Raw genomic sequence first — 14,535 nt, forward strand, 5'->3', positions numbered from 1 at the left:
GAGGCCTTCAAAGACTGTCTCATTATCTGTCATAGCAACAGCAGCCAAAAAAGTGTATTACTTTGGGGATATCTGAGTTTTCGAGTCAACCCGCCATGACTTTCTCTCTGTTTCTTCCTATGTTTCCACGGCACCAGCCAGACTCGTGAAATGATATTGCTGTGGGTCTTCTAGGCCTCGGAGCTCAGAATGACCCTTCCTATTATTTCAACATCATTATGAATTTAATTTAATTTGCAAAAAAGTTCAGCAATCATTTATAATAGGATTGTAAACCAATCTAAAATTTTTAAAAATGAATCTGCTACCTAAGTCCTCTGAGAAGTTAGAATATACTTTCCGAGTTTAGAAAATCAGAAAAAGTAGGCTTTGTGTATCACATACAAAAGAGAAAAGTCTAGAAGACACAACTTGGAGGTGTCCAAATCAAAGATTAAGCAAAATTAAAGATGCTGGTAAGTAAAATAAATAGCATTGGAAAATGTCACCACTCAGGTAGGCTGGCAGAGAATTTTAAAATTCTCTTTTCTTGCAAAGGAGTACAGGCAACAAATACTCAGCAGCCCTTTGACCTAACGCTGTGCCACAGAAAGAATGCATCTGATGTCCATTTTATTTTATTTGCATTTTGCTCTGTTCCACAAAGGAAGGATTTAAGGGAGTTTACAGAGGAGACACAAAATATAAGTTTAATATACACTGAAAATAGGAGCAAGTGAAAAAGGAAAGATAAGGGTGGTTGACATACAGTGGAGCCAGGAGTGAAGTGAGGAAAAAATAGAAAGTATACTGTTCAGGTTCATAGACTTCCCTCCAATGGGCCACAAGTTTGGCACTAGGAGTTAATGAAGAAAGGGAAACAGATGAGTGTTTAACATAAAAGGGATCATTTACTTCTGAGATCACTATTTTTGGAATCAAGGAAAGGCAGGCATTTCTCCTGAGGGCCTTTCCTCGCGCATCTGTGTAATGTACTAAGCCACAACCTTAATAGCACCCTGTATCTGACCTCGCCTCAAATTTAGAACTGTGAAACTTGCTTAGGACTTCATTGTTTTCTTGGTGCATAGTCTGCTCCCACATACTACATACCTGGGCACATACTTATTCAGTTTGGATCTGTGTACTTTGGTCCAGACAATGGCATCTTCCAGAATCTGCCCTACAGATCAAGTAGGCAGAAAATATCACCAATGACTGTAGTTTTCAATCCCCACATTGTAAGGAACGTCCCGACAACGTGAGTGTCCAAGTGGGACAAATAAGAAAATTGAGTATGATGCAAAGATCACCTGATTGGTGTGGAGTATTGGACAAGTCCCCAACCTTCAGCCTGTCGGGGGAGGGGGCGGGGCTCCGTGAGATCCAGGCACTCTTGAGACCCTTCCCAGGTCCAATCTACAGGCCACGGAGACCAGAATGGGCGGTTTGATATTTTTAAACGGTGACAAGTCTGTATTCCATCCCTTAGATGCTTTCCCCCTATGGTCACATTAAATGTGTTTAATTGATGCTTCTTCATGTTAGAGTATAAATAAGCTGTTCCCTTTGATAGAAGCCTGGAGCTTCCCCTAGGAGGAGGGCACATCGGGATCAGCCTTCTCATTAAATGGCAATTAAACGACCAGTTTCCTCACCTAGTGCCCGGGCTCCCGCGCTCCCGGAGTAGGGAAGGGCGGACACGCCATCTAGTGGTCGCTCTCAGAACGTCCCCCAAGGGCGGGCTCCTGAGGCTCCCGGCGCTCTGGGATGAGAGGCCCCGGCATTCCAGAGGTTAACCTAGAGCTTGTTGGGTCTCGCGTTCTCCTTCCAGCCTGGCTAAGCCTTTCCGTGAGGGTGGTCGCAAAGGGGCCTGGGCTGATGGTAGGCAAGAAACCCGGTTAAGAAAGATGCGGCGTACCCTCCCTGCAGGGCAGCGTGCCTTTGCCGCAGGGACTTCTCCCTGACTCAGATCCCTGGTCCTTCTGCATCCCTGTGCTACGTCTCTCTGCTGCCTTCGCCGCAGAAGCCCTGGGACGCCCCTGGCTCCGCACCGCAGCTGCTTCTACCCCCTAATGCTGGCACACTTCTCCTTGTCCTCTACTGTGCAGGGCTCCCTGGGCAACTCAGGGGAGCTCGCCCTTGCCGTCTTCCGGGTCTTGGAGCTCAGGATGACCGATGACCCTTCTTACTATTTCAACATCATTATGAATTTAATAGGTTTTTGCAAAAAAAAAGCCCCGGGAAACATTTGTAATAGAATTTCCATGAGAAAATGTATTCCATATTCCAAACAACCAGCGTGTATACAATCCAATCATAAGATAAGGGCTTCCCTTGTCTATAACTTCTCCTACCTGGCATCTCATCCCCCTAGTTCTCTTCCCCAGGTCAAGATCAGGGCCCAGGACTCTGGGACCCGGTATTCACTAAGTCAGGGGTGAGGGGCCCAGCTTGGCTTAGGCCGGGCCACTTGTAGGATTCAGATCAGATCTGCCTGGGCAAGTCAGATGGAGTGTGGGGTGGACCGGCCAGGAGCTGTGTGCAGTGCCGCCCAGAGCACGTAGCAGGCACAGAGATGCACGGCCCAGATGCCCTTCCAGAAAGGGCCTGAGGCCCAGTTACAAGGAGCGCGGCTGGCTGACAGCATCCAGGTGTCTGCTCCTCCAGGACATGCCTCGGCTTTCAAACCTGGTTCTACTCTTCTTCGGGCGGCCCAGGCCAACCTCAGAGCAAGGCTGTGGTCCAAAGGCCCAGTGTTTCTGCCCAACACAGGACTCCTTTCCTGGGCAGGCTGTGCTCCAGAATCCCTGTTGAGATGCCCCTCTTGCCTGATGGGTCCCCTCCCACAGGAGTTTCTCGGCTGCATGCTTAACTCCATCTCTGGGTCTTTCCTGGAGAACGAACCTAACAGATTGACTTACCCTATGGAAGTCAGCATCCTTGGCATTTTGGAGATCATGTTCCCCTTTTGAGAGCATGACAATAACTCTGGGGGTCTTCCCAGGAAGTGTACACACACACACTCAGTTTCACGGAGTGCAGACCTCCCAGGCCACCCCAGGGGGCTCTGAGTCAGGTTGAGAACCCCTGGTTTGAGGGAGGGTGTGGGCGCAGGAGGGGAGGGGAATGGTGAGATGGGGGTGCGGGTTGATAAGAGAGCTTCAGGCGTTTGCAGAGAAGGCTTAATTCTAATTTCTGCCTCAGATGTGACCCTCAGCCCAGCTTCCTATGAGCTCATGGACTCTGTGAGGACAGATCGGAAGCCAATTCCCTTAAGTGCTCTGCAAGGCCCTTCAGGCAAGCTGCCCAGCTTGGTCCCCTATGGCTCTGGCACAATGAAGGCTCAGAGAACAGAGCTGGTTCAGCCTTGGAGTGCCAGGGCCCGGTCGCCCATCTGGCAGGGATGGGGGTGGGCACCACGTTGTCTGGAGAGACCACCGTGTCTACCAGGCCCTGGAGAAAAGGTTCTAGGCACCTTGGAAGGCAGCATCCTTGAAGGTGGACATCACCGAACAATGTCCAGCCGGAGAGAAAGAGATGCAGCTCGGAACTTGCATCTAACAGGACCTCCTCCAGAAAGTCCCCCTGCCTGAAATAACTGGCATGGGTTTGCAGGGGGTAGGTGTCCTCCATGAGCAGGTGGGAAAAGGAGCCAGAAAAACAGGATTCTGCAAGCTGGGCAGTGGTGCTGTAGGACTTACAAAGGCAGACGCAGAGCACTTATTATTTACCAGGCACCATTTAAGCACTGACATATAGCACCTGATTTCGTTCTCATATTAAACCTGTGTGATAGGTCCTATCATGAGTTCCATTCTGCACTCAAAGCCACTGATGCACACAGAGGTTTAGCAACCTGCTAAAGTCACACAGCTGAAAATCAGCGGAGCTCGGATTTGATCCCACACAGCGGGGGGTCTGTGTTTTTGATCTCTATCTGTGCTGGCTCTGTGCTCCACAGTGGTCAAGAAGTTGGACCTTGATGTCAAATGGCTTAGAGTACATTCCCAGCTCCCCCTCTTACAAGTTGTATGATGTCAGTAGGTTTCAGACCTCTCCATGACTCAATTTCCTCAACTGAGTGTAAAATGACATTAATCCCACCTCACAGAGATCTGTGGGGTTTAAATGAGTTAGTCCTGTAAAGGGCTTTCGCTGGCACTCAGAAAAATGCTCAAAGTGACATTGCATGTATACGAAGTCTTGGACGTATGCCATTCACAGAACTCAAAGTGGCTTCTTCAAAGAAACTTGTGTTCCAAACCTCCCAGGCTGGCCCAGGCCAGCCCAGCCACAGAGGGCCTTGAGGTCAGGAGGCCTGGGGCAGGCACGGAGTTAAGGAAGCCAGGCGCATCTTTCCCCGCGGGTTCCTTGCTGGGCCCGGGGCCCCACAAGCGCTCCTGGTTGCCTGGAGCTCTCTATCTTCAAAGGGTTTACATCCTGGGAGCCTGCCCAGGCCCTGCTCATTCCTACCAGTGCCTGAATCAATAATGCTGTTGTTTCCCTGAGAGACGAGGGGCGTGTGGGAGAAGGCTGAGGGGACCCTGTCACCCACCCAGCTGTCTGAAGGCTGGCCTGAGCCGGGAGAGGGAGCGCCCACGTGGGTCCCGGGTCCCGCCTGCCTTCCATCAGGCCAGCCCGTGGCCTTGCACAAAGGAGCAGTTACAGGGAGCACGGCTTGCTTTGTAAAAGGACACCCTTCTAGGGAGTTTAAAAGCCTCTGATGAATACAAATTTAATCAACGTGAAACTTTTCTACTACACGTACTTCGTACTTCGTGTAAAGCAATACGCACTCACATTCAGGAATGCTGAACCCCAGTTCTACAGAAAAGTTCCTACAGGCAGAAAGAAGAGAGAATCCCGGTTCTAAGACAGGGGAGGTTGCGGAGAGGCGGTGGATGAGGGCGGGGCTGTGTAGGTGTAGAGCGTGGGGTGCAGGGCTGGGAAGAAAGGAGGAGTTTTTAGAATGGATTTTCACCGATTAATACATTATGTGGGTGTTTGTTTAAAATCGGATATGAAATAATTAAAAACACAACGCAATTTCACTTTATAATTTGCATTCCATCAATCAGGATCCACAAATACTCAAAGGCCTTCAATGGAGGCTTTTCTTGAATGAACCTAAATTTTAATCTTTTACTTCTCATTTCAGAATTCATTACTCTTGTCTCCTTAGAGGCTTTTTTTTCCCCCTGGCATGGCATTAAGAGCTGGAGAGTGTAGTCTCATCATATAAAGGAACTTTACAAGCCACAAGTTCCTCCATTCTCACTTTAGCTGGAAGCATGAGCTACTTGCAAGGACTGCAAATAGTCATTTCACCCCTGACTTTCTTTCCCTGTATGCAGCATCAGAACTTAGGTCACTTTGGGACTTCCCTGGCAGTCCAGTGGTTAGGAATCTGTGCTTCCACTGCAGGGGGCACGGATTTGATCCCTGGGCGGGGAACTAAGATCCCAAAAGCCATGAAGTGCAGCCAAAACAAACAAACAAAGAAACAAACAGAAACCAAACAAACAAAAAAAACCTTAGGTCACTTAGCATCTTTTACAGATATAGCAATAAGAGGTGGTTTTTTTTTTCACACAAATTTGTATAAAGATATTTTTCCTAACAAATGATGCTTGATTAAATCAGTTAATTTAATTATAAGAGCACCAGAAAAGTTTATTTTTAAAAACTGCCCTAGTGACTTCCTTGGCGGTCCAGTGGTTAAGACTCCACGCTGCTCCCAATGCAGGGACCACAGGTTCGATCCCTGGTTGGGCAACTAAGATCCTGCATGCCACATGGCATGGCCAAAAAATAAAAATTAAAAAAAAATAAAAGAATCAGCCCAACATGCTTCAAATAATTCATCGATGTGGCTCTACTCCCTGTAGATTGGATTATATAAGAGATTGCCTATTACTTCCTGCTTAAAAAGAAAAATAAAACTGCCCTATAGTTATTAGTTTTCACTTTTATTCTTTTTTGTTGGCTTTACTCAACAAATTGTAAGTGCTTATTATAGACCAAGCATTAGTCTAGCCATGGGGATATAACATTGAACAAAATAGACAAAGGTTCTGCTTTTCTGGAGCTTTGATTTTAGAATAAGCATATTTTTCAAGCGAGTGAACTAGTTTCTGAGTGTTATGGCAGTGGTGTGCGGGAGGGATGAACTGGCCAGTCCTTCAAGGCGGGAGTGTCTGGGTTGAGAGGTGGATGCCACGGTAGAGCCAGCCACGTAAATGTGGGGCAGTAGGCTGTCTAGGGAGCAGGACAGCAAGTGCAAAGGCACTGAGGTAGGGATCCACTCAGAGAGTCCAAGAACAGAAGGGCCTCCTGGCTGGAGCGGAGTGAGAAGATGCCATCCGAGTGGTCAAGCAGTGCTCCGAGTGCCCCAGTGAGGTTAGGGCTTCACTGTCAATACCTTGAGAAGCTATGGTAGGTTTTTAAACTAGGAAGTGACTAGATCTGATTTGCTTATAAAGATCCTCTGCTGTCAAGGATTTGCTGCAAAATAGTGTGGGGAGAGGGGAGAAGTGGGTCGGGGTCTAGTTAAAACAAGACTGGCCATGGGGTGCTAAGTATTGAAGCTGGGTGGTGGGGTTTTGGGGGGGTATTACATTCACTTTTGTTTTGTGTGTGCTTGAAAATTGCTATAATGAAAGTTTACAGAAGAACTCTTTAGACTGCAGAAGAAACAAAAGTGGGAAAAAAGAACCCTTTAAACTTCAAACGGACAAAACCAAGCAATAGCAAAATACCTTCTCTGGCCACTCTGGTGAACAGATTATGTTGGGATGGAGGGCAGGGGACATCCAAGTAAAGGGTTTCTGCAGTGGTTCAGGCAAGCACCGTGGGGCAGGGGGAACGGAAGACATGAAGTAGGTCTGGGGCATTTTGGAGCTGGAGCCCACTGGAATTGCTCGTGGGCTGGGGGTGTGGGGAAGGGTGGGAGGCATCAGCACAATGGACTGTAGGGCAAGTCATTATCCCCAAATGTGCCTCTTGCCGCTAGACGGGACTGTCATCTATTGAACTGCATTAATTAGCTTATTAGTTGGAGGATGTGTATTTATCACATCTTTGAGTTTCTGTATTTTCTGGTGCTTTGACCTGTGGGCCTTCCTGTTCCTGGAGGGACTGCCCCTCCCAGGGTTACCAGTTCCTAGAAAGAAGCAGCAACTGGCCTGTGAGAACACTTTTCAAATACAAACCAACCAATCCAGAGCCCACAACCCACATCCCAGCCACCTCCCTTATCTATCGGGCTCTTACACCCGGGGCCACTAGTCCCCGGCCCTAATCACCCCAGGCCCAGGAACCAGACAACTCAGGATAGCCTGTATACCCTAGAGCCTGCTGAACTATTCCCAAAACCAATCCCAAGCCTGCTTCCCCTGCCTTGTCCATCCCCTGCAGTGGATAAACCATAGTGAAGACTCTTCCCCATCATCCCCGCCTCCGTCTCTGGCTCCTGATTGACCTGGTGCTTCCCCGTGTGGCCCTGCTCTTGGAAACTGTGAGTCTTACTTTACAATAGCAATTGTCTCCTGATCTGCTGGCCTCACCATACCTGAATAGTCATACAACTTACATTTCAAAACAGAGGGCATTGCCTGGTTCTATTCGACACCAGGAAGCCCTCCCCACCAAAATGGATGACCCTCATGATTGGCAGCCTGAAGTCCTTCCCTTTCTGTCTGCACGGATCTGTGTCTGCCACTGACCTCCTGCTTAGAGGCAAGTGTCTCAGAGTTGAGTTGTGTTGTGTTGTCGGTCCTGGCAGGAAACCCAGTAGGACTGCTCTCTTCCAAGCACCCAATATAAGCCATGTTGAAAAGGGGGAATTTGATGAGAGAAGAGAGAGAAAAGGACCATTTGCCAATGGAGCCCTCTTGGGGCTGATAGGCCTGGCAGGGTACTGAGGGATGCGGGCAGCCAGTGGGGCCACGTTAGGGCACCGCTACCTGCTAGAGCCTTCCAGAGAAAAGCCAAGAAGAGGGATACAATGAACAAGGGAAGTGGAAGGTACCTAAAAATTCTCTCGTGCTCTTAAACAGGGCTGCACGTTACACAGTTCCAGGGGCGTTGTAGCTGTGTGGACGGTGCCCTGGAGCTTGTAGGGCACTTGGCTCTTCCAAGAGGGTACGAGAAGTGGCAGGAGGTCAAGAAGTTACCAGAGCTTTCTTTCCTACAGGCTGTGACCTGCTGCCACGGCAGGGTCTCTCAGAGTCCCCTTGTGAGAGCTATTGCTGGACAAGGCTGCCCACCAAGGTTTCATCTCTCATGCCTCTGCCCAGTCCCTGTATCGCCATGGGGCCGTGTGACCACCCGGCTAATGGAACTGAGTGCAAGCTGTGTGCATCACTATTGGCCAAGAGGGTGAGGTGTCCAGGTGTCTTCCCATGATCTCTTGTCTATCAAGGTGACCTGGGAGGCCAGGTGTTGAAGATGGAAGTGCCACATGATAGAAGGAGCCTTGAGTCACTCCTTGGTGGAGGACATTCATGAGTGAGAAATGAACTTTTACGGCTTTCATCTGAGCTTCTGAGATTTAGGGGTTATTTGTTAAAGCAGTCGGCCTATTCTGACTACTGCCTGCTCTGAGTGGACAGAAATCTCATGGATAACTGGAGTCATAAATAATCCCCACATGATCGCTTAGCCAGTAATTAGAGCTCTGGTCTGACCAAGTCCTGTGTGGACTCAGTGAAAGAGAAGCAAATGTCTTTTTCTACCCACTCCATGATAAGGATTGTTAATGAGCATCAAAATGGCCAGGAGACTGAGAACAAAAGGCAGGAGGAATGAAAGGCCTTAAAAAAAGCACAGATCGAACAACCAAACCTGAGAACATCATTTAGCCTAATTGTAGAGGGAACTGTGAATAAGAAACAAAGTTTAACACAGTGACTGCCAAATCAGTCATCATTTATGCAGTAAACATTTAGTGACCACCTGCTACGTCCAGGCACTGTGCTGGGTGTGCCGTGGAAAATAAGTCAGACAGGGTGCCTGTCCTGAAGGAAATTATAATCTAGGTGTGGGAGATGGAGACAAAAATGAATATGTAAAAGAATAAGTGAAATAATTGTGAGTTGTATCAGGGGCTTTGAAGGACTCAAAAAAGGGATGAAACAGAACAACTGTGGGAAAGCGTAAGGGGGAGAGGGGAAAGCTCTCCCTCAGAGCCAAACAGAAGAGAAGGGTGGGTTACAGGCTGAGCAGGGTAAAGGTCAGGGCTTGGAAAGCGAGGAGGATGGAGAAGGGGAGCCAGAAGCATTCCAGGCAGGGGGGAGGGCAGCACGTGCAAAGGCCCTGAGGCTGCAGCTGTACATGCTTGAGCAGCTGAGTAAAGACCACTGTGAGACCAGGTCAGGGTGAGGGAAGGTGGCATGAAATGAGAGACAGAGAGGCTGGATTAAACAGGGCCTGGGCCGTGGTGAGAATTTTGACTTTTATTCTCATTTCAGTCTCTCACTGCTTCCTGGACTTTCTGTTTCAAAGGGCCCACCTCCTACAAACTATTAGGTAGAAAATAAACTACAAAGATCTATTGTACAACATGGAGACTACAGCCAGTATTTTATAATAACCATAAATGGAATATAACCTTTAAAAATTGTGAATCATTATATTGTACCCCTGTAACTTATATAATATTGTACATCAACCATACTTCAATAAAGAAATAAAGAGATTAAAAAATTAATAAATAAAAGGGCCCACCTCCACCTTCATCCAGACACTCTGGAAGTTTTACAGAGAACCTCTTTCCAGCCTCTTCTGAGGGGGTGGTCATCTGCTCCAGACTGAGCGCAGCCCAGCGGGGGCTTCATTTTCTCCACCTCCTCCAACTCCGGCACCAGACGCAGGGCATGGCTTCCGGCCACGTGAAAGGCAGGACCCGTGCTTGCAGGTACCTGGACCTGGTCATCGCGGCTGGAGGTTTCCGTCCTGTCTCCGAGGGGCCAAGTCAGCCTGTTGCTGCCAGGAAGCTTCACACCCTGTGCTTTTGGGATCAGGGGAAGCACACACACACAGAGGCCCATCCTCCCAGGGCCGCGGCCTGAAGCCAGCATCAGAGGGGAGTAAGCTACAGAGGAAACTGATCAGGGAGCGCCCTGGGGGCACCGAGGGGCGGGGCTGAAACTGCCTGCCCCGCGGCGGCGGGCGTGGGCGGTGGGCGTGGTGCCGGTGAGGGGGCCCTGCCAGGGGTGGTGAGGTCAACGCCAAGGCATGCCCGGGGCTTGCCTGACACGCCCTCTGACACCAGCCGCAGTGGCCAAGCTCTGCCTTGAGGAGTACTCGTACAGGGTCCAAACCAGCCCTTGTCACACAAGCCACACTACTTCTGACGGGCGCCGGCCGCGGGGCAGGTGTGGAGCCTCCAGCCTCAGGCTCCTTCCACCGTCCTCCTTCCCACCCAGTTAACTCGCCAGAGACCCGGCCTGAGGGCTGATTTGTCATGAGGACGGACAACACAAGGGTCTGCAGTGGAATCCCAGGCGCTCTTTCCTAGCGGGTCCTCTGCTCAGGTCGCCTGCCTTCAGCAGAAATCCACAGCGGAGGCCCAGAGCTGCACCAGCACCTGCACTGCAGAATTCAGAATCACAGGTAATGGCTCTCAATGGGCAGACTTTCATGAAAATCCTACCAGCCTTCAAGGGTTCAGCTGCCACGGGTCACGTAAAACGTACGTAGCTTTAGTATACAGTTGCATTTGCTTGACTAGCAGCCTGGGTGCAGACCATCAAAGAATGGCTTGGGCTGGACAATTCTGTATGAGAATCCAGCCAGAGCTGCCAAGCCATGTATGTGTTAATGTTGCAATTTCCACCCTGGACTTCAGGTCAAGATTAACTCAGTGAAAAATATTATTTCACAATGTAGTAGACACCTTCTGAGTTGGAGAGCAGGAGGGATCCAGGGGGATAGATGAGGCATGGGGTATGTTTTGCCAAATGGTGAAAGTGGGGAAGTCTTTGAGAGAGGGTTCCAGGGAGAGCAATATTTTTCTTTGCGTCAACTACTCAACTCTGCTGTCATAGCCCCAGAGCAGCCCCAGACGGTACATAAATGATGTCGCTGTGTTCTAGTAGAATTTTATTTGTGGACACTAACATTTGAGTTTCATATGATTTCACATGTTATGAAACAATCTTTTTGTCTTTTTCTACCATTTAAAAATCTAAGATAACTCTTAGTTCATGAGCAGTGCAAAACTAGTTGGTGGGCGAGATTTGGCCCCCAGACCTTAGTTTTCTGACCCTTGAGATGGTTAAGGATTCTCTCTACCCATCACTCAGTTTCAGCAAAAATCAGCTCATGGCCCATCTTGTTTCATCTCTTCCCCTATTCTTTCTCCCTCCCATTGGATTCTTGGAAGCAAACGCTAATCAACAAATTATTTCATTCATATTTATATTTCAGTATTGATCGCCAAAAGAGGCTCTAATTTTAAGTATAAAACTACAATACCATGATCACATCTAAAAATATTAACAATAATTTCTTAATATCATAAAATATCTAATTTGTATTCAGTCTTTCCAACTGTCTCATCAATGTTTATTATTGCATGTTCTGAGGGTTTTTTTCGCCCAGTTTGTTTGTTTGACTCGGGATCTAAAGAAGGTCCCTATATTGTAATTGCTTGATAGGTCGCCTAAGTTTCTTTAATCTATGAGTTCCCTTTCTATCTTTTTTGTTTCTCTTTACAAATTATTTGTTAAAGAACTTGTAATTTTGTTCTGTAGTGTTCGCAATTGTCTGTGTTTTGCTGGTTGCACCCCTGAGTTGTGGTTGGATGTACTGCTTTGTTCTGCATATTTTCTACAATGTGATGGTATTTTCTGCCGATTGGAAGCTAGAGCTAAAGGTTTGATGAGATTCAAGTTTTCTTTTGTTTTTGGTTTGTTTTGTGGTACCATTATTCTGCGGGTGGTATTCTGTTCTTCCATTAGGAGGCACGTAACCTGCGGTTGTTCCGCTGTTTGTACATTAGCAGCCGTTGATGGCTGTTGCCTAGATCAATTCCTTTTTAAAGAATAAATAGAGTTAATTTTTTTAGGAGCAGTTTTAGATTTACAAAGAAATTGAGCAGACATTACAGAGAGTTCCTACAGACCCTCACGCTGCCACCCACAATGCCCCCTATTAGTAACATCTTGCAGTAGTGTGTACCTTTGTTACAACTGATGAACCAATATTGATAAATTCTTATTTAATCCATAGTTTACATTAAGGCTCACTCGTTGTTTTGTACAATTCTATGGTTTTGACAAATGTGTAATGACGTGTATCCACCACACACGATCATGCAGAATAGTTTCACTGCCCTAAAAATACACTGCACTCCACCCCTGCATCTCTAAGTCCCTGGCAACCAATGATCCTTTTACGGCCTCCATAGTTTTGCCTTTTCCAGAATTTCAGGTAGTTGGACTCATACAGTCTGTAGCCTTTGCAGATCGGCTTCTTTTACTTAACAACATGCATTTAAGTTTCCTCTATATCTTTTTGTGGTTTGAGAGCTCAGTTCTTTTTATATTCTTTTCATTTCTTTTATTTACATGCTGAATAATATTCCACTGTATAGATGTACCATAGTTTGTTGATCCATTCATCTACGAAAGGTTCCAGTTTGGGGCAATTACAGATAAAACTGCTATAAACATTCATGTACAAATTTTTGTGTGGACATAAGTATTTAACTTGGGCAAATACCAAGGAGCACAGTCACTGTAACGTAAGGTAAGAATATGTTTAGCTTTTAAGAAACTGCCAAACTGTCTTCCAAAGTGGCTGCACCATTCTTACCTTCCTACCAGCAATGAATGAGAGTCCCTGTTTTTCCACATCCTTGCCAATTTTTGAGATGATCACTTTTTTGGATTTCGGTCATTCTAATAGGTGTGCGTTGGAATCTCGTTGTTTTAATTTGCAGCTCCCTAATGACATGATGTGGAGCATCTTTTCAGATCCTTGTTTGCCATCTGTGTATCTTCTTTGGTGAGGTGTTTTTGCCCATTTATAAATTGTTTTTTTTATTGTTGAGTTTTAAGAGTTCTTTAGACACAAGTTCGTTATCAGATTTGCGTTTTGCAAACATTTCCTCCAAGTCTATAGTTGTCTTAATAATGCCTTTCACAGAACAAAAGTTTTTAATTTAATAAAGCCCAGATTTGGATTATTTTCTTTCTTGAGCCATGTTTTCGGCGTTGTATCTAAAAACTCATTACCAAACTCAAGGTCATTTAGATTTTTTTCCTTTGCAATCTTTTAAAATGTTTTATGTTGATATTTGGCATTTTACATTTAGGTCTGTCGTCCATTTTGAGTCAGTTTTGTGAAGGGTATAAGGTCTGTGTCCAGATTCATTTTATGCCATGTGGATGTCCAGTTGTTCCAGCATCATTTGTTGAAAAGACTATATTTTCTCCCTTGTACTGCTTTGCTGCTTTGTCAAAGATCGATTGACTGTATTTGTGAGGGTCTATTTCTGAGCTCTCTATTCTATTCCATGGACCTGTTTGTCTGTTTTCTCACCAATACCACACTGTCTTGATTACTGTAGCTTTATAATAAGTCTTTTTTTTCTTTTGGCTGTGTTGGATCTTCGTTGCTGCGTGCAGGCTTTCTCTAGTTGGGGCGAGCAGGCGCTACTCTTCGTTGTGGTGCGCAGGCTTCTTATTGTGGTGGCTTCTCTTGTTGTGGAGCATGGGCTCTAGGAATGTGAGCTTCAGTAGATGCAGCACGTGGACTCAGTAGGTGTGGCACGCGGGCTCAGTAGTTGTGGCGCACGGGCTTAGTTGCTCTGCAGCATGTGGGATCTTCCCCAACCAGGGATAGAACCCGTGTCCCCTGCATTGGCAGGTGGATTCTTAACCACTGCACCACCAAGGAAGTCCCTATAATAAGTCTTGACATCAGGTAGTATCAATCCTCTAACTTTGTTCTCCTTCAGTACTTTGTTGGCTGTCCTGGGTCTTTTGCCTTTCCATAAAAACTTGAGAATCAGTTTTTTTGATATCCACAGAATAACTTGCTGGAATTTTGACTGAGATAGCACTGAATCTACAGATCAAGTTGGGAAGAACCGACTTAATAATATTGTCTTCTTATCCATGAACATGAAATCTCTCTCCATTTATTTATATTTTCTTTGATTTCTTTCATCAAAATTTTCTAGCTCTCTTCATATAGATCTTGTGCATATTATTTTAGATTTACTTGAGTATCACATTTTTGGAAGTGTAAAGTAAATGGTATTGTGCTTTTTTAATTTCAAATTCAAATTTTCATGCTAGTGCAGATCCACTCTTTTTTAGGAGGCACAGAATAGTGATATGCTATCATCCCTTCATTTATTAGCTGACAAACTTCTATATTAAAAAATTCCCCTCATTAACTCTTTGGTTATTCAGAAGAATGGATCCTTTAGGGAAAAAACTATCTTTATGTGATACTTTCTTTAGTTATCATTATGAAAAATATTTTTTGTATTTTAGTATCCTATTGTATTTAGTTTCCTTATTGGTGCTCAAACTGTCC

At 46.3% G+C, this 14,535-nt stretch overlaps 1 long non-coding RNA gene across 1 annotated transcript in view; it reads right to left on the reverse strand.

Moving 5' to 3' along the window:
- Positions 1-10,050, reverse strand: part of LOC309616102 — a 39,762-nt gene extending 29,712 nt beyond the window's left edge. Inside the window, exon 1 of the long non-coding RNA XR_014237277.1 lies at positions 9,709-10,050. This is a non-coding gene — a long non-coding RNA (uncharacterized lncRNA). The remainder of the gene's footprint in view (positions 1-9,708) is intronic.
- Positions 10,051-14,535: the final 4,485 nt, after the last annotated feature.

Source organism: Balaenoptera borealis (genome assembly GCF_965194805.1).
Source record: "Balaenoptera borealis genome assembly, chromosome: 18".
Lineage (NCBI taxonomy): Eukaryota > Metazoa > Chordata > Mammalia > Artiodactyla > Balaenopteridae > Balaenoptera > Balaenoptera borealis.